Below are 21,013 nucleotides of genomic sequence, written 5' to 3'. Positions count from 1 at the left end.
AGGATGTGTCCTGGGACCCCTCTTAATTGGTATTTACTTTTCAGATGTGAAAGCAAACATAGGGGGGTTGTGGCTGACAAAGTTTGCAGATGACTGCAACCTAGGCACCATAGTGAATACATCAGCCGGCACACAAATACTACAGAATGTCACAAAGGCGGATAGCTGGTGTCAGACACATGGCCTGAAACTGAATGCAACTGATGTGTATTCATCCCCTTTGGGAGGAACAAAGTACCCACAGATCAATACATAGACAGCAACCCACTGAGCACAGACAACAAATCAGACACCTGGGGACACATGTAGATAGTGACATCTCTTTGACACCCCTGTTGCCAAAGTGGTTAGGAAGACTTTCTATCTTGCCCACCTTATCATGGAGGGTTTTCCATCAAGATCATAGGAGGTCATTGTTCCACTATCCTTCTCCCTTATCAGGCCCATGATTGAATACGAAGCCCCATATGGTATGTACCTCACCCAGCAATTGCAACAGCAGGAGACACCCCAAAGGTACCTACCATGAAGATCAGGGTTCTTCAACACATGTCAGATGCTTCCAGAATAGAGGAAATCCAGCTTTGTTCAGTGTCATACCGCATACGTACAGGTGTCCTATGCCTGACATACAAGACCATGTCCAATCAGGATTTGGTGGACATGCTCAACTGCAAGCAATCCAAATCCACCAGAGCCATGAGAGCTGAGGATTTGAACCTCAGCACATACATGTATAGGACATGCTGGAGGGACAGAGTCATAACTCAGAGGCATCTCACACTCTAGCAGAGTATCCCAGTCCATGTTTGACAGAGTCCCTCACTGACTCTCTTCAGGAGACATCTGGACAACTGCATTTGAGACGGAGGCACAGACTAGACAGAGGCACAGTCATGTTATTCAATTATGTAAGGGGGTCATACTGTGTCACTACTAAGTCAGAGGCACAATCATCAGAATCTATTCTGTACACTTATTACCAGTATAAGGGGTGGCAATAGCCACATCACTATGGCTAGGCTTATACATGCACTAGGGCAGATAGGCTAGTAGTAGACTATGACACTATGAAACACCAGTGTATGTGTAGCTATTGTCAATCAAACAGTATGATGTGGTTTGGGGGGCTTGATATCTCCCTGTATTCCAACATTGTTTTGTCTATTCCTTCTAGCATGTCTAGAGATCAGTTGCTAGTGTCCTCTCCTGCTCAGCTGGTGAACCTGGGAATATTGAGGCAATGTTACACTTGCCTCATGTACACTGACAACCCTCTCCTTCTGCCATAAAACACACATACATGTGAGAGATGCAACTATATAGCCAAAGTGGAGGCTGAGCTCTCTCAACATAGGACTAGCAAGACCAGAGAGAAGGTGAAGGTAACCACACACACATCAGAAATCCAGTCTCACATGGCACTATCACAATTTAAGATCATACACATAGACACACAGAGACACTCTTGGAGGCTCTGATCAGGATTCTACCGGAATGGCAGTGGCCACCACAACAGACACTCACACAACTGCCTCCACAGGGCACAGCACATGCAACACATTGACCACAGAGTCGGTGTGCCAAACAGTCACTGCCCTTAAGGCCAAAAACAATGCCAGACACACTTGTCTATGGTTACTCCATAGTCAGACACACTGACGTCCCGCTCACCAGATTGGGTACGGAGGAGGTCACAGTAAGCTGCCTATCGGGCACTGGAATCCACCACATAATGCAAGCACTCAGGTCACTCAACTGCAAGTACAGGTCTGACCCAGTCATTATCCATGCTGGTGTGAACGACCTGAGATGTACCTCCCTGGACTACATGGAAAGAGACATAGAGGATCCCTCTGATTATGTAGGCCAGGCAGGTATGACCCTGACCTTCAGCAGTATCCTACCTTCACCAAGTATGATGCCACATAAACAGAGACAAGATGATCAGCTGTATTATTTTGCTTAGACTATGGTGTCATTCAAAGGGGGTCCAATGTCTGCCTGCCTGGAACGACATGCTGGACAGGCCATGGTGATTTGCAAGGGACGGCTTGCACCTGTCACCCCTGGGCTTCCGGATTTCAGATGATGCTCTTGCCACCCCCATTGTGCCTTTTTTATGCAAGATTCGGATACTACACCTACCACCCTAGAACACAGTAAAGGAAGGACACTAAGGGTACTGCTGCTCAATGCCAGAGGTCTCAACCTCAAGCTGCACACACTCTATGCCCTTCTCAGTATGTAGCACATTGATGTCTGTGCTGTGCCTGAAACCTGGTTCACAGCTTCTGACAGCATCCCGGCACTATCGGGTGTTACCTCATATCATGCATTCCGGCACCAGCATCCGGACAACACCAAGAAGGATGGTGGGTGTCCATATTCATCAAGGACACCCTCACCTCATTGTTGGTGGCAACACACGATGCATCGGAGACCATCCAGGTGCCAGTGACCGTAGGCAAGACTGCTCTGCAGTTTGTAGCATGTTACATGCAACCCTCTCAAACTCAGGTACCTCACACAGCTATCCTGCAAACACTGAAGGGGATAAATGTATCTCCAAACACCATCCTACTGGGTGATTCCAACTATCCACATATAGACTGGGATCACTAATCATGCCACAACACTCTAACACAAAGGTTCCATGAGTTCATACACTGAAATGCCATGGAACAACTGGTCCCAATCCCCTCAAGTGGAGGCAACATACTAGAAATCATCATCACGAACATGGGGTCACACTGTTCAACACCAGCAGTATACCCATCATTGGTGAGATCAGATCATGGACTACTCTCAGTGGGAGTCCACATCCCACCCACACCCCAGATGGAAAACAAACAGTGAAGACCTTCTCAGATGCCGACTTCACATTTCTAAGGACTGGTGTGGTCTCTTTCAAGGCCCCCAAGCCAGCGGACACCATTACCCAAGCCACTGTATCACTTACAAATGCCTTCTACCAGCACCTCCAGGACTGCATGGATCAGGCAATCCCAAACAAAACAAAGACTCTTTGTACCACAGGCAAGCATCCAGTCTGGTGGACCCTAGCCATAAACAAGCTCTACAACACAAGGAAGGAGCTACTACAAGATAGAGCATAATCCGTAGGAGGGAAGACACCCTGCTCATTGTGAGTAAAACACTGGGTTCCCCCATACAATCGTCCGAGGCAAGTTTTGAGAGTAAACCCACTCAGGACTCAAGGGACAATCATGAGGCCTTTTTTGTCTATGTTTGAAACCTGGGAGGGAACTCCCAGATATGCTCAGAATTAGTTCGGAATGATGTAGATATCACTGCACCTTCAGACATTGCCAACATACTGGCTGACAGGTTCATTGCAGATTCCTCCCCCCCTCCCCCCCAACTGGAGGGGATCTTCACCAGAGGATTGTAGCCCCCCAAAAATCTCCAATGCTGGGGTGGGAACTGCTCTATCCAAGGCAGAAAACACTTTATCCATGGGACCAGATGGTGTCCCCAGTTGTGTGCTCCATGAACTCAATGAGTAATTACACCCGCAGTTAGGGCAGCTGTTTAATCTTAGCCTCACCTCAGGATATGTGCCCAAGGAGTGGCATACGGCAATGGTGGACCCACTTCACAAAGGAGGTGCCTCCACCAACCCCAGAAACTACCATCCCATCAGCTTGACAAGCCTGTTCTGCTAAGCTATGGAGAGGATCATAATGGGAATTATAAATGAAGACATAGGGGACTTGCAGACATTGGATACAATCCAGTTTGGCTTTGTCAAGGGCAGATCATGCCTTTTAAACTTGGTTGACTTTTTCAAAACAGTCACCCAGGCCATTGACGTGGGCAGGGCAGTCCACACAGCCTACCTTGACCTGGCAAAGGCTTTCGACACAATACCCCACTCAGGTATCATTGAAAACATCACCAGCTTAATTGTGAACCCATACATCACAGCATGGGTTGCAAACTAGCTAAGTGACGGAACACACAGGGTCGAAGTTGCTGGTGCCATGTCACACTCCAGAGCTGTCACAGGTGGTGTCCCACGGGCTCAGTCCTGGGCCCACATTTGTTCAGCATCTACTTTTCAGAAGTACGAGCAAACACAGGAGGATTATGGCTGACAAAGTTTGACGATGACTGCAAACTGGGAAGCATAGTTGGAAACCCATCTGACACAGACATCCTTCGAAGGGTCTCATAGACACGGATAACTGGTGCCACAGCCATGACCGTACATTAAACACTAAACAATGCATAGCCATACCCTTCAGGAAGAACAAGGTTACCACTACTTCCCATCTAGGTGGCAATCCTCTAAGCACAGAGGAGGTTATCAGGGACCTGGGCACCCAGGTTGACAGTAACCTTTTGTTTGACACTCACATTGCCAGGGTAGTTTGGAAGGCCTTCTACATTGGCCACCTCATCATGCAGGGATTCACATCTAGATCAAGGGAGGTCATTGTTCCCCTGTACTCATCACTCATCAGACCAATGATTGCATACAATGCCCCATTCAGAATGTATCTGACCCAACACCCACGGCAATTGGATGGGCCCACAAATTCCTCAACAGGAGGTGAAAGGGTCTCAAACATATTTCTTATGCTGCCCGACTGAAGGGATTCCAGCTGTATTCGGTCACTTACCGTCTGCTCAGAGGTGACCTGTGTCTGACATACAAGGCTATGTCCAACCCAGAATTATTGAACATGCTTCACCTCAAGACCTCTACATCCATCAGAACTACAAGGGCAGGAGACCTAAACCTCAACACAGATATTAATAGGATGTGCTGGAGGGACAGATTCATCACCCAGAGAGTCCCTATGCTGTGGAACAACATCCTGGTTCATGTGAGGCTGAGCACCTCACTGGCTTCATTCAAGTGAGATCTTGACCAATGGATGGGAGATTGCAGGTATACCCCAGGGATAACCTCAGTATCACTGCTTGACAGAGGCACAGCAAAATAATGGGCATATTATCCATCAACTTGAAGGGGTGGCAGAAGCCACAAAACTCTGGGCTAGGCTTATTAATGCCCTAGGGCAGATAGCCTAGTATGAACCTATGAACCTATGCACATAGGCCTGGGGCAGTTCCTGCTATTAGGACAGTGGTCTGCAGCAAGCTATATAGTAGTAGTGAGTTTTAGCCATTGGTTTTTGACCATGGCTATTCCATGTTGCTTCTTGTTGTGGTACAAACATGGGTGTGTGGTTATCCATGCTATTTATTGCTAGTCACCCTATTCTGTATCTTGTTCCATGTTTTTGCACATGTACATCACTGTATGACGTGTGACCTGGTAGTGTCAGGGTGCTGATGTGGGCTTTGACCCTGTTTTCTATTACAGCACTGATATCTACATTCTCTATACTGTGTGTGTTTACACACCACACATCTTGATGTTTATACTTCTGGCATTGGGTAGCATTACATCTAGGTTTCTATCCCTTGTGGTACCCATGAGGTGGGTTTGTGTTTTTGTGGTTTATGATTCTTGAGGGTGGATGTTAGTTGGGGTCCTCAGGTGTGCATGTGGTACATGATATTACATTACTTAACACATGGCATTCATGCCTCAGGTGGTGCTGCAGGGCCACCTCTGTCGGATACACATACTACACTCCCTGTACATGTTTGGCAGCAGGTTGTGTCATGTTAGGCATCCCTGTTACTGTATGAGTGAGTCAGAGTGGGTATCAGTACCAGTGTTCCTACTGACCAAGCGTATGTGCTATGCGTTGCCTCTTTGCCAAGGCCAGGGCATACTGGGCACGCCTCCTTCTGCCTACTGGGACAAGGTCAGGTTGTTCCTCCTCCGAGTCAGCCCCTGCCTGTGGTGGCCTTGGCAATGGTGGGGGGATGTTTGGCCCAGCCCTGTGCTGGTCCTGCTGCAGCTGTTTCCGCAGGATCATATTATGTAGCATAGCACATATCATGATCATTTGGGTACATGTAGTTGGTGTGTACTGCAAGGCTCCACCAGATGTGTCCAGACACTGGAACCGTGACTTGAGCAGCCCAAACACACGCTCTATGATATTACGTGTTTGTGCGTGTGCCTCATTATGGCGTTCCTGTTCAGGTGTGTGTGCATTTCTGATGGGTGTCATCAGCCACAGCTCAAGTGCATAACCTGCATCCCCCACTAGGTGTCCGTGTGGGAAGTCCCCATTGGCAAATGATTGGTACAGCTGCGTCAGATGCCAGATATGGGAATCGTGGTAGCTCCCAGGGCAGCCAGCACACACATTCATTATTATGCCCTGGGCATCACACATGACCTGGCAGTTGATGGAGGGGTATCCCTTGCGGTTAATGTAGGCTCTACCCCGCTCTCCTGCTGGTGCTTTGGTGCTTTGATGCGTATGTGCGTGCAGTCTATAGCACCCAGTACCTCAGGGTATTCCGCTATTTGCTGGAAGAGACGCATATTGCTGGCCAATACCTCACGGGCATTGGGGAAATATACATGATCACCGACATGTGCTGACATGGCATCCAGGAACTGGTGTAGTACCCTGGAGGCTGATGCCTGTGATATCCCCATCATATCGCCAGTTGGTCTCTGGAAGGTACCTGTTGCTAGTATTCTTAGGCCAACACATACCTTGGTTTCCACTGGGATGGGTTCCCCTCTGTTGGTTCTGTGTGTGAGGCGTGGCCTGCACAGCTCAACAATCTGCTGCAGGAGCTCTCTGTCCACTCTATAGCGCTCTACTATCTCCAGCTCATGTAACCCATGGTAGGTGACCCTGGGCCTGTATACTCTTCTCCTTCTCCTCACTCTGGGTTGTCTGTCAGCATCTGCATTGTCACCACCCTCAGCAATTCGCCTATGCCTGATTATAATAGCTATGGCAGCCACTAGCATTTCTGCTCTGAGTTCAGCTTTTTTCAGTTTTCAATTCTGATAGCTTAGTTTCTGGCAGTATCTGTTGTGAGAAACAGCCTGCACTGCTCTTTGCAGTGTTTTAAGTGCTGGGTTGGGCTTCTAGTCTGCCTGTGTAATTGCCTGCTTCTAATTGTTTCCACCAATTAACTCCAGTAGTATCTTCTGGCAGTTTCCCTGGATTTTAGTTGTTTCCTGTTTCCTTTCTGTTTCCTGGGGGGAGCAATGTGCACACCAGCTTAAACACGGTCACAGTCACTTAAACACGCACACATCCTTACACGGTGTTACACGCGCAAGACACATCCTTACACGGTGTTAGCTAGGCTGATTCATGCTAAAACACCGCACACTGCCTTACACACGTGCGCGCGCGAAACCGTTGTAACGGTTTGCAACACCCCACATGTTGAAACTGCCTTTGCGCACACGCACATGCACGTATATCAAGAAACTTTGAGTGTAGGGATAGCGTATACCCTCAATTTCTTGACTTTCCTAGTGTTCTGTTGGGACACACCTCCCTCCCTGATGTCTGTCTGTCATCTGTTACCTTACATTGCCCTCCAATCTGGTACATTTATTGCTATCATCCCCCCCCATGATGTCACCTACCTCTTACTCTGTTCCTCCCCCGTCTCTAACTCTTACACTACTCAGACAGTGCTCATTACCTATGTGACAGTGTGATTCAGTATTGTAACCCTCATTTACATAGGATTGCCTAGTAATGACTAGTTACATGTCTTACACGGAGCTTCCCCCCTTGACAACCACTAAACGGAGGCCATATTGTTTTTGGTCTGCAAGTCCCTCCATTGACATTTAATCATCATTCTCTTTCGGCTTTTCCCGTTAGGGGTCGCCACAGCGGATCATCTCTTTCCATTTCTTCCTATCCTCTGCATCTTGCTCTGTCACACCAACCGCCTGCATGTCCTCTCTCACCACGTCCATAAACCTTATCTTAGGCCTTCCTCTATTCCTCTTACCTGGCAGCTCCATCCTTAGCATCTTTTTCCCAATATACCCATCATCCCTCCTCAGCACATGTCCAAACCAACGCAATCTCGTCTCTCTTGCTTTGTCTCCAAACTGTCCAACATGAGCTGACCCTCTAATATACCGATTCCTAATCCTATCCATCCTAGTCACACCGATTGCAAATCTTAACATCTTTAACTCTGCCACATCCAGCTCTGACTCCTGCCTTTTGTCAATGCCACTGTCTCCAACCCATATAACATAGCTGGTCTCACTACACTCTTGTAGACCTTCCTTTCACTCTTACGGATACCCGTCTGTCACAAATCACTCCTGACACTCTTCTCCACCCATTCCACCCTGCCTGTACTCTCTTCTTCACCTCTCTTCCACATTCACCATTACTCTGAACTGTTGATCCCAAGTGCTTAAACTCGTCCACCTTTACCAACTCTACTCCCTGCATCCTCACCATTCCTCTACCCTCCCTCTCATTTACACACATATATTCTGTCTTAGCCCTGCTGACCCTCATTCCTCTGCTCTCTAGAGCATATCTCCACCTCTCCAGAGTCTCCTCAACCTGATTCCTACTCTCACTACAGATCACAATGTCATCTGCAAACATCATAGTCCACGGGGCCTCCTGTCTGATCTCATCTGTCAACCTGTCCATCACCACTGCAAATAAGAAAGGACTCAGAGCTGATCCTTGATGTAATCCCACCTCCACCTTAAACGGATCTGTCACTCCCACTGCAGTCCTCACCACTGTCACACTACCCTCGTACATATCCTGTACCACTCTTACGTACTTCTCTGCCACTCCCGACTTCCTCATACAATACCACAACTCTTCTCTAGGCACCCTGTCATATGCTTTCTCCAAGTCTACAAAGACACAATGCAACTCCTTCTGACCTTCTCTGTATTTCTCCATCAACACTCTCAGAGCAAACATTGCATCTGTAGTGCTCTTTCCTGGCATGAAACCATACTGCTGATCACTAATCATCACCTCCTTCTTAACCTTGCTTCCACTACTCTTTCCCATAACTTCAAGCTGTGACTAATCAGTTTTATCCCTCTGTAGTTACTGCAGCTCTGCACATCACCCTTATTCTTAAAGATAGGTACCAAAACACTTTTTCTCCACTCCTCAGGCATCCTCTGACTTTCCAAAATTTCATTAAACATTCTAGTTAGAAATTCCACTGCCATTTCTCCTAAGCACCTCCATGCTTCCATTGGTATGTCATCTGGGCCAACAGCCTTTCCATTCTTCATCCTCTTCAGAGCTGCCCTTACTTCCTCCTTGCTAATCTGTTTCACTTCCTGATTCACTATCCCCACATCATCCAACCTTCTCTCTCTCTCATTCTCTTCATTCATCAGCCTCTCAAAATACTCTTTCCATCTACTCAACACACTCTCCTCTCTTGTGAGTACCTTTCCCTCACTATCCTTTATCACTCTTACATGCTGCACATCTTTCCCAGCTCTGTCCCTCTGTCTAGCTAATCGGTACAGGTCCTTTTCTCCCTCTTTAGTGTCCAATCTCTCATACAACTCTCCATATGTCCTATCCTTAGCTTTCGCCACCTCTCTCTTTGCCATGCGCCTCATCTCCTTATACTCATGTCTACTTTCTTCATCTCTTTGACAATCCCACTTCTTCTTCGCCAGCCTCTTCCTCTGTATACTCTCCTGTACTTCCTCATTCCACCACCAGGTCTCCTTGTCCTCCTTCCTCTGTCCAGATGTCACACCAAGCACCTTTCTAGCAGTCACCCTTACTAGTTCTGCTGTAGTTACCCAGCTATTCGGTAACTCTCCACTGCCTCCCAGTGCCTGTCTTAACTCTTCCCTAAACTCCACTTCACAATCACCCTTTTTAACTTCCACCATTTAATCCTTGGCACAGCTTTCACATTCCTCCTCCTCTTCTTGATCACCAACGTCATTCTACATACCACCAATCTATGCTGCTTAACTACACTTTCCCCTGCCACCACTTTACAGTCTCCAATCTCCTTAAGGCTGGCCCTCCTACATAGTATATAATCAACTTGTGAGCATCTTCCTCCACTCTTGTACGTCACCCTATGCTCCACCCTCTTCTTAAAATACATATTCACCACAGCCATGTCCATCCTTTTCGCAAAATCCACAATCATCTGACCTTCTGCATTCCTCTCCTTAACACCATACCTACCCATCACTTCCTCATCCCTCTGTTCACTTCACCAACATGCCCATTAAAGTCCGCTCCAATCACTAGTCTCTCACCCTTGGGTACACTCACCACAACTTCATCCAACTCACTCCAAAATTTCTCTTTCTCTTCCATACACCCAACTTGAGGAGCATATGCACTAACAACATTCATCATTACACCATCAATTTCGAGCTTCATAAACATCACTCGGTCAGACACTCTCTTCACGTCTAAAACACTCTTGGCATATTGTTCCTTTAGTATAACCCCTACCCCATTTCTCCTGCCATCCACACCATGATAAAACAATTTGAAACCGTTTCCTAAACACCTGGCCTTACTTCCCTTCCATCTGGTCTCTTGCACACACAATATATCAACCTTCCTTCTCTCCATCATATCAGCTAGCTCTCTTCCTATACCAGTCATACTGCCAACATTCAAAGTTCCTACCCTCACTGCTACACTCCTAACCTTCCTCCTATCTTCCTGCCTTCGGGCACGCCTTCGCCCTCCTCTTCTCCTTCGGCCAACAGTAGCCCAATTTCCGCCAGCACCCTGTTGGCTAACAGTACATAAATCCCACAATTGTGGGTTTATAAGCTTCGGTTTTCAGTTTTAGGTAGCGCACCCCGTTTGCGCGGGTGTGCGCTGCAGTTAAACACAAAAATCCCGTGAAAAAAAAAAGTTATATAACTTATTTTTGCAACACTTTTTCATGCCAATGGCCACATATTTGGCCATTGGCATGCTTAATGAAACATATGCACCCTTTATTTGGATCTGACATAGCTCCATTTTTAATTTTGCAGAAATGTACTCAGTTGTCAGCTGAGTACATTTCTGCAGCTAACACGTCCGTTACACAGACTGGTTTCTGCTTTGTGGATCACTCAAATACCTCATTTGCATATCTTTGAGCTGCAAATGAGGTATTGAGCATTTCCACGCCCAGTCCGTGTAAGAGACGTGTTAGCTGTCTCTTACACGGAGATTTGGGCTGTTCCTGAATCAGGAGGCTTACACGGAGGCTTACACTACTCTTGAACTCCGTGTAAGCCTTCCTGAATCTGGCACATTATCTTGGATGAAGCTTAAAAAGTTACTGGATAAAATGTAAGAATTTTAATTGAAGTAGATTAATGTTATGGGCATTGTACATAGTTTTGTTATTTATAGCTATATTATCTATATTTCTATTAAGTTCTAATTGTATAAATGATGTAGAAATTTTATGTTTTTTGTGAAAATCAATAAAAATAAAGTTATAAAAAAAGAAGCATGCATATGTGATTAGCCCTCATTGGGTGACATGTAAAAACTGTATAGGCTTTACGCAAAGCCTACTCGATTGTTCATAAATCCCAGGGGTAGTCTAAATGTCTGGTTTGTCTGAGACACTGTCTGTGTGAGTCTGTTATTGTTTTGCTGACACCACAGGTGTCTACAGTAGGATGAGAATAATGATCTGAAGGTAGATGCTACTCATTGGTATGGTCAATGATGAGTGACAATAAGCACATTGCATGTGTTTGGTCAGTCAATATAGCGAGCAGTTAGTAATGCACTTTGTACAGTCTAGAGTGATACAGCTATAGGTTGCAATTACAGCTTAGCTTGAATGTTAGTAATAGCTGTATCAGTGATATAGGGCAGCTGCATAGATGACTGAGAGCATTTTACCAAGTCTCAGTCTGCCTGTCACTTCATTGTTCCATTACATTTCCTGTCTAGAAGGAGTATGCAATATTCTAAAGTCATGATTTTCCAGACTGCTTAATGCACAGAAGAACACAGGTCCCTTTGATGGCTAGGTGATCTGCCTTGTAGTAGGAAACCATCTTTTCAACGCAGACTATTTGTTATGATGAAGATTTTACATATATTTAAGCCTATAGTTAAAAAGTAACAAAAAGGGTGCTTCTAGATGGCATATCAGAATTCTTAGAGATAATAGTTTTGTGGAACAAGACCTGGGCTTAGTTGAATTCACTCAGTCGGCTTAATAGTATTGTTGCAAGAAATGTACATTTGCCATTTCTATGATTTAGCCTTGGTTTCGTATTACAGTTAATATGTTGTTTTTGCTTTAGATTTGTAAAGTGGCAAGTACCAGGTAAGGTAATAAAACCATGATGGATAATCAATAATACCTGAGTGTGTATGGGGGATCAGGGAAGCAGAACAAGATTTAGGGTGCAAAATGTTCAAAGGAAAAGGATGAAAATGTTGTAGTTTGCAGGACTAGTGAGGTTAGGGCACATACCTTAAAACGGGAAATACTACTCGGTCTGTGGGATTTTGTCATGTTTTTACACAGTTCACATATCTTATTTGAGTTAAGAGTATTAGAAGTCACTTAACAGCTATATAAATATAATTAAAAGGTAAAAAGATTTAAAGGTTTAAAAGAATAAATGTTGTGTAATGTGGTCAACTGTTTTACCTCACTTTAAGAAAACAGCTGTTAATAGTACATGTACCTAAGCTGTGCTTTTTATGTGGAGGAATTGCTTGGGTAAAATAAAGCAACACTGGCTAGAATCAATAACAGTGGACCAGAGTAATTTTTATCCTGGTATCCCTGTAGTGAGAGCTGAGAATATATAAGATAATACAAGGGTCTGCAACAGATCTTAAGACAATAGTAGTGGTTATAGATTTCCAGATGAGGGAACAATCATAACTAATAGAAATGTGTAGGTAAATTTGTAGGTGGAAAGAAGCAATGTCTGTACTGGGTAGGTAGCAGTTTATAAGTAACTGCTTGTAGGCCCTCTGCTCAGTTATCTTTAAAAGTTTTAAAAACTATTGCTTGCCTGCTTTGAGGTCTAAAGAAAAGAATGCACATGAGGCATAAGCTGGCTCTAGTGAAAGGAGTTCTAAATGTAAGATATGTGTATAGAAGTTATGTTTGCTGATGTAATAGTTTCCAAAAGTGAATGAAATTCAGAGACTATCCTGTATCTGTGATGTCCCTTTATAATTTTATAGATACCAAAGGGAAAATAACTCAGTGTCTAGTTAGGTGTTTCTGCAAACATTTTTAAAACTTGTGAAAGAAAGTAGACTCAAAGTCTACATGCGAACACTAATATATGTGCCTTATTTTATATGATCTGTTATAGTCTACATTTTAAAATTAAACTAGTCATTAAGAAAATACAGTCTACTTAAAATTTAGGAGGAGAGGCAGGAAAGCAGTACAGCAAGTGTTCTTACCTTCATAGGTTCATAGGAGGTTAAAAGGCTAGCCTAGGCATGTTAATCCTGAATTGCCTTAATTGTCCTTGGTTAGATGGACGTAATTCGCAGAGTGAGTTTATGATAAACACCCACTATCCCTGTCCAAGAGGGACATGGGTACCAACCATGGGGTGAATTTGGAGTCTCCCATCCATTTGCCCAGGTTATGCTTGAATAGGGTCAGTGAGGAACTCTGTTTCACGTGAACTGGAAGTCTATTTGAGAATAGCAGCAATCGCTGGGAGATATATCTGTCTCTTTAGCATGTTCTGTTAATTTCACAGGCTAGGTTAAGGTCCCTAGAGTGAGTAACTCTTGTGCCATTTGACTTGTGGAGGCACAGCATATCCATTATGGCAGGGTCAGAGACTGCCCTTTAGGCCAGGTAAAAGTCACCTTTCAGCAGCCTATACAATGCAGAATACAGTGAAAAGGCTTTCAGTCTATCCACGTGAGTCAAAGTTTGGAGGCCCTGTATTTTCTTGGTGAGAAGCCTCTGTGGTCTCTCCAGCTGCTGCAGGTGTCTGATGAGGTACATGCAGAAGGGAGCATTGTACTCTATTTATGGTCTGATGAAAGTCGAGTACAGTAGAGTTATAACATCCTTAGACCTTGATGAAATGCTCTTACTTATGAGATGCTCAACGTAGAAGGCTTTCCTCACCACTGTGGAAACTTGCTGGTCAAAGTTCAGATTTCTATCTACCTGTGTTCCCAGATCTCACATCATTGGGTTGAACTCAGCGGGGCGTTGTCAATATTGTAATTAGTAAGGAATATCACTTTGTCAAAGGGGATAATAATGCACTTTTTATGTTGATTTTTAGACCATGGCTTTGGCACCAGTCATTTGTCTGTGTTAGCCCTTCCTGTAATATGTTAACATTATTGGGGCCACAATGATTGCACCCAATTTGCAATCATCAGTGAACTTGGTAAGTCAAAGGCCATCTACTTTAGCTAGGACTTCTGAGAAATAGATTCCAAACAGTAAAAGGCCCAGCACAGATTACTGTGGTACACCATTGGTGACGGGTCTACTAGTAGAGGTGGAGTCCCCACCTTTGACAGTATGTGTTCTGTCGGTTAGCCAACTGACTATACATCTAGTGATGATGTAAGGGTTAATCCCCATCTGGTAGAGTTTATCAATGATAACTTAATGAAAGATTGTGTGAAAAGCCTTGGCTAGGTGAAGATAGGCAACATGCACTGTCTTACCTTCATCCAGGGCTTTGGTGACTTTCTCATAGAAGTCTACTAGGTTTAATAAGCATGATGCACCCTTAACATAGCCAAACTGGGTTAGGTCTAGAGTTTGAAGGTTGCCTTATGTCCTTGTTGATAAGGTTCATGATGATTCTTTCCATGGCCTTGCAGATGATGCTTGTTAGATTTATGGGGCTATAGTTCCCAAGGTCGGTTGATGGCCCCTGTTTGTGCAAGGGGATTAGTGTTGTTGTTCTTCACTTTGTTGGAACAAAGCCAGTTCTCAGGCTATGGCTAGGTCCTGTTATAGATTATTTAAACAATCTGGGATGTTATCTGGTTCTATTGAGGCCATGGTTTTGGACTTGGAGAGTGCAGAATTGATATGATCTCTAGAGATAATAAGTAGATGACTGGTGTCAGGTATGCTTTGAGGTATGGAGGGTAGGGATGGGGGGTAAAGTTTGAACCACATATGTCAGCTAACAGGTTAGCAATTTCCTCTGGTATAGTATGAGTGGTGCCATCTTCTACCAGTTTGGCACATAGCTGGGCATTCCATTTTAGATTTCAGACATAGTTAAAGAATGCCTTATCATTATTCTTAGCTAGGGATGCTATTTTACTTTGTAATTAGCTTTAGAGGACTTGGCAAAATTTCTGATTTGCTTGTTCAAGCGGTGGAGGGAATTCCTCCTCTGCTGAGTCAGTTCCCTATTGTTCTTAGACATCCATTTCTTCCTTTTGTTATATAACCTGTTTAAACTTGAGGTCCACCAGGGTGGCTTGTTTATTAGGGAGGACATGGTTTTAATACATTCAGGCACAGCCAAGTCTATACAGTTGTTTAAGTGTTTATACAGGGCATTTTTATACACCTCTGCTTAAGAGTCATTGTTGTCTGTGATTGTGGGGAGGGGGATAAAACTTTTTATACTTTGGCTATAGTTTGCTTTGGAAAAATTTTTAGTTTTTTGCTCCTGTTGTGGTGACCGGTTCAGTAGTGACTTTGAATGAGACTGATTTATGGTCTGACCTTACCAGGGAGGACATTGTAAATAAGAACATGTGTATGTACCTTTAAGAAGCATTTACAGATGTAAGCACATGCATATAAATACTGAGCATGTGCAGGCAGTAGTGCCATTTTGAGAGAATAGCCAGAGTGTGAACATGTATGAGTGTGATAGTCAATCTGTTTATAAGTTTATTTAAGTTTAAGTTACAAAGCCTCATTTCTGGTGTATTTGTGTGTAATAAAGCTGCTTGAACTGAACCCATGAATGTTCATCTGTTTTATCCTGACCAGACAAGTGACAGGCATCACATGGGGGTAGAGCAGTGACCCCCCCCATGCTGGTGAGTACTATGTCTAGAACATTTGAGCCCCTTGTGAGCGTGCAGATTATCTGTTCCAGAACATTTGTATTGACAAAGTCCAGGAACCTCAGGGTGACCATGTTCATGCTCATGTATGTCACCTAGTCGATGACAGGATAGCCGAAATATCCCATGACTAAGCTGTTGTGTTATATGGAGAGTGACCCAGTATTTCCAGGTAGGTGGTGTGCTTTTCTTGGTTCATGGTGGGGGAAATATGATGTGGTTGGGTATTTTGCCTATAGTTAATTGGACATGGAGTAGTTTGAGAGAGTTTTACTGTTTGATCAGCCTTGAGGTGTACTTGGCTTTAATGAGGATGGAGACCTTTGGTTCTTTTATGCTCATTTTGAGGTCTGAACATGTGGAAGGCATTGTAGCCTTGCAAGGCCAGGGTGCTCTCTGCGATCTTGAATGATGTGTCAGTGTCTGCACAAACATCAGCATCTTCCAAGGTAAGGAGTGCTTCCAGGAAGTGCAGTTTCATGTTTAGACTCCTAGCTTTAAGCAGCAGAACCTTGAGTTTGTCACAAGTGGATTTTGTTATGTTAAAAATGTTGTTGTTTTGACATTGTATAAAAAGGCACTTTGGTGGAGGCAAGCACCTTTGTCAATATCCGAAAGCCTACAGGAGACAGGTGCAGACTGTCTCTAGCAAAGCAGCTTGACCTATCAACCATGTCTTCCCAGGGTGACAGATACTGGATCATCCTGGACTGACACCACAAGCTAAGCCAATTGATGAAGTTGATAATTTTTTGTTTATGTAACATTTTTAATGTTACTAATTCAATGATATACTGTAAGCATGGCACAAACATTTAACTGTATGAATATAGTAAATATGTAATGCTGGAGTACACTAACAGATCAGTGAACAAACAAAAGAATACATTTATCTTTATTGTTGTCTGCTCAATGTGATAGATTTTGAATAGCAGATGCTTTATGCGTGCTTCTCTGACTTTTATAAAGGAATCAGTAATGTCTGAAGTATAGCAGTTTAGCAGGAAATATGGGTCCTATATCAATCATTTTCAGATGAGAGGTTAGTACATTTATTATTTTGGAAGCAGCAGTCTGTGTTGTTTACTAGCAGCAGAACCATAAAGTGAGAATATGCAGATAAAATTTCCATTAGGAGTAGCATTAACTCCCCGCAAAGTCAGGTAAGTGAATAAAATACTAGCCTGCATGCTTTAACTGTTGAACCAAAGAATAAATAATATTTAACAATGGTAGGTTTGTGTCCATAAAATAAAAATAGTTTTACCAGTTAGGGAACTGGTGAAGTCATATTGTGCTTATAATATTTTATGTGCTGTGAAGAAACTCCTCTTCTTCCATAAAAAAGAGAAGAGCATGCACTCAGGACTTCAATGTATCAGCTTAAGATCTTTATTTTTCAGAAACATGATTTCTTGAATGTGAATAACTGTATTAAACATGAATGGATAAACTAGGCAAATTAACACAGATGTATTATAAATAAATTACAGCATATGAACACAAATGTAGGATAACATTAGTGTTTTGGTTAGTATGTAACTCATGCATATCATCTATCCGATATTTATCAAGAAATAATATATTTAGTAGTAAAATGTAACCACAGATGAAAACGTAACTGCATGGCTTATGAAAAGCAAAGTAAGAAACAACAAAAACTGGATCAACTATATGCAGCCTACACAACCAAGATAGAACTAATAACATATACATCAGCTTGTAAATTCCAAAAACAGCCCGTGAAATTTCAGGAAAATTCCTTTATTACTAATTTTAATACAAGAAGTATGAGAACAGGGAACTGGCAGTTTCTAGCCACGTACTATGACATTATGCACAGGATAATATATTATTGTTTAAGTTACCATATGGCAAGGATAATAGTTTAATTAAAAAGCTATTTAACAACAATCTTTATATATCTTTCCTTCATTTATTACTAAATGTAATTGAGTTTGTTGCAACTATCTATTGAAGTTGTATAAATTATGCAAGGTCATTTATGTTTTTGCTTGTATAATTTATTTATGTGGTTAATAAGCAAGTTTAAAATAGTAACAAGCAAACTTGATTCATGGACGAGTCAAATATGTGTGTAGTGTGGAGGAACAGAGCGTTAGATCAGGCTTTAACCTATGAAATCAAGTAGCAACAATAAGAAGAATAGTTCAGATATTTATGTATTCACCTTTTTTTTCATTCCTTTGTTAATAAGGTAACTGATATACACATAAGAAGATGTCCAGCTATGGGCCAGATTCATGAATGCATTCACTAAGTATGCACTAAAGGCTGGATTCATTAACAGCTACACGAAGTGTAGCTATCATGTTTACGGCATGCTATTTGGTATTCATTAAATGGCTCTACATGATGTGTAGAGCAACCGAACACAAGTAAACAGTGAAATATGCAAATGACAGCATAAAGACATGGAGTACTTGCTAATTCACCAATACACCATGATGGAGCTACTCAGGAAACTATAAACCAATTGTGTACATTCAGTGTAGGCTTTTGTATTGTAAACCGAAAATCTTAGGAATAAATCATGATTACACATAGAAAAACATGATAGGGGTTGCTGCTGATATTACTATTCTGTAGGTGCAACAGACATTTAATCATAGGATCATAGGAAGTTATTAGGCTATTGGCCCTAAGGCCCTTACAAGTCTAGCCGAGAATTCAGCCAGTGTTCCAACAAGTCAGCACCCTATGCCACTGTGCAGCAGGGACACAGGTAGAATCCCAGGGGTGTATTTTCTGTTCTCTATCCATTTATTCAGGTTGTACTTAAAAATGGTTAATGATATACAGGCTTGATGTGGAGAGGGAGTCTATTCCACAAAAGGAGGAGTCTCTAGGAAACAAATCTGTCCTGCCAACAAGTCCTATAGATGTCACAGACCAGGCTGAGGTGGCGTACATGAGTGGAGCTTGACTTGTAGGTATGCAGCAGTCCCATCAAGGCAGGGTCTGAGATTGCTTTGTATGCCAGACAGAGGTCACCTCTGAAGAGTCTGTAGGAGACTGAGTAGAGGGATGGGGCCTTTAGCCTATCTGTGTAGTGTAGATGTTTGAGGCCCTGGATTCCCCTGGTGAGGAAACTCTGTGGTCTCTCCAGCTGCTGCATGTGCTTTGTGAGGTACATGCCAAATGGGACATTGTACTCAATAATGGGTCTTATAAGGGAAGAATACAGGGATGTTAGGACCACCTTGTCCCTGGATGAGATACCCTTACTAATGAAGTGGGCCATGTAGAAAGCTTTCCGTACAATGGAGGCAATATGGTGGTCAAAAGTCAGTTTGCTATTAACCTGGATGCCCAAGTCCCTCACAACTGATTGCGTGCTTAGTGACTTATTATCAATGTGATAATTTGTGGGGATGTCATTCTACCTAAAGGGGATGATGATGCATTCTTTGGCATTCAGTTTGAGGCCATGTTTCTGGCAGCAGTCATTTGTTTGGGTGAGACCCTCATGGAGGATGTCTAAATCACTAGGTGAATTGATGACAGCACCCAGCATGCAGTCATCTGCAAACATGGTCAGACATAGTCCACTGGTTTTGGCCTGCACCACAGAAAAGTATACCCCAAACAGCAGAGGCCCCCAAGAACAATCCCTGGGGTACATCTCTCATTATGAGTCTATTGCTTGAGGTAGCTTCCCCTATTTTGACTAGGTGGGTTTTATCAGTGAGCCAGTTTGCTACCCATCTGGTAACATATGGATTGATAGCCAAAAAAAAAAAAACCACAAAAACTAGTAATACAAGTACTAGGAAGAAGTGTAAGGGTAAATCAAGAATTAGACACTAAATTTTAAACATTGTAAGTGCTTTTGTCCATATTTATTAAAGCAAACTTCTTCAGACAACCCTGTGTGAAGAAGTTCATTTTAATAAATACAGACGAAAGTACTTGTGTAACATATGGATTGATGCCTAGTTGAGAGAGTTTATCTATTATACCTGAGTGGAGAATAGTATCAAAGGCTTTGGCCAGGTCAAGGTAGGTGGTATACACCATTTTTCCCTCATCCATGGCCTTGGTGATTGTCTCAAAGAAGTAGGCCAAATTTAACTGGCATGACCTCCCCCTGATGAAACCAAACTGTGTGGGATCAATTGTCTGGCCTCGCAGATCAGGGTAGTTAGGCTGATGGGTCATTAATTTCATGGACTGGTGGATGCTCCACCTTTGTGCAAAGGGATGACAGTGACTGTCTTCCACTCAGCTGGGATGAAGCAAGTACTCAGGCTTTGGTTGAATAGGGTGCCTAATGGTACTGCAAGTTTCTGCCTGAGTTCATGTAGGATGCAGCCTAGGATGTTATCAGGTCCCATGGAGGCTGTATTTTTTGCCTTTAAGAAGGCAGTGTTGACTTTCTCCCTAGAGATAAGGGGAGGCGGGGCAGGTACTGGGGATGTCCTGTTTTACTGATGGGGGACAGAGGGGTGAAGTTTTCACTGAACCTGTCTGACAGCAGTTTGTCTATATATACAGCATTTGTGTATGTGGTGTCCTTGACCACCAGTTCTGAGCAGATATGGATGCTTCCCTTGAGACTGCAGACATTTGTGAAGAAGGTCTTAAGATTGTCTTTAGTAGATGTGGCCAGTTTGGACTTGAAGTTTGTTTTGGAGGATTTCACTAGTGCTCTTATCTGCTTGTTCAGGATAAAGAGAGATTGCTTCCAATTAGGCACCTGCTCCTTCTTGGTCCTGGACAGCAATTTTTCCTTTTATTATAGAGTTTATTGCAGATGTCTACCAGACAGGTTTACTCTTCCTTGAGGAGGAGGATTTCATCCTGTTGGGTATTCCTGATTCCATGCAGCTATATAAATGCTCATATAGTACTTTGATGTAGTTTTGGACATATTTTCCAGTTCCTATGGAGAGGGAGAGGGTTGTGAAGCTGTTTATACCTTCCCTCAGGAGGTTGTAATCAGCTTTGGAGAAGTTTATTTTGTTTGACCCTAGCTGGGCGGGGTGGGGTCGGGGGAGATGGTGACTTCGAAGGTGACCACTTTGTGGTTGGATCTTACCAGGGAT

This window comes from Protopterus annectens, chromosome 2.part0 (genome assembly GCF_019279795.1).
Source record: "Protopterus annectens isolate FY-2018-M chromosome 2.part0, PAN1.0, whole genome shotgun sequence".
Lineage (NCBI taxonomy): Eukaryota > Metazoa > Chordata > Ceratodontiformes > Protopteridae > Protopterus > Protopterus annectens.
Note: the sequence above shows the minus strand (reverse complement) of the source record.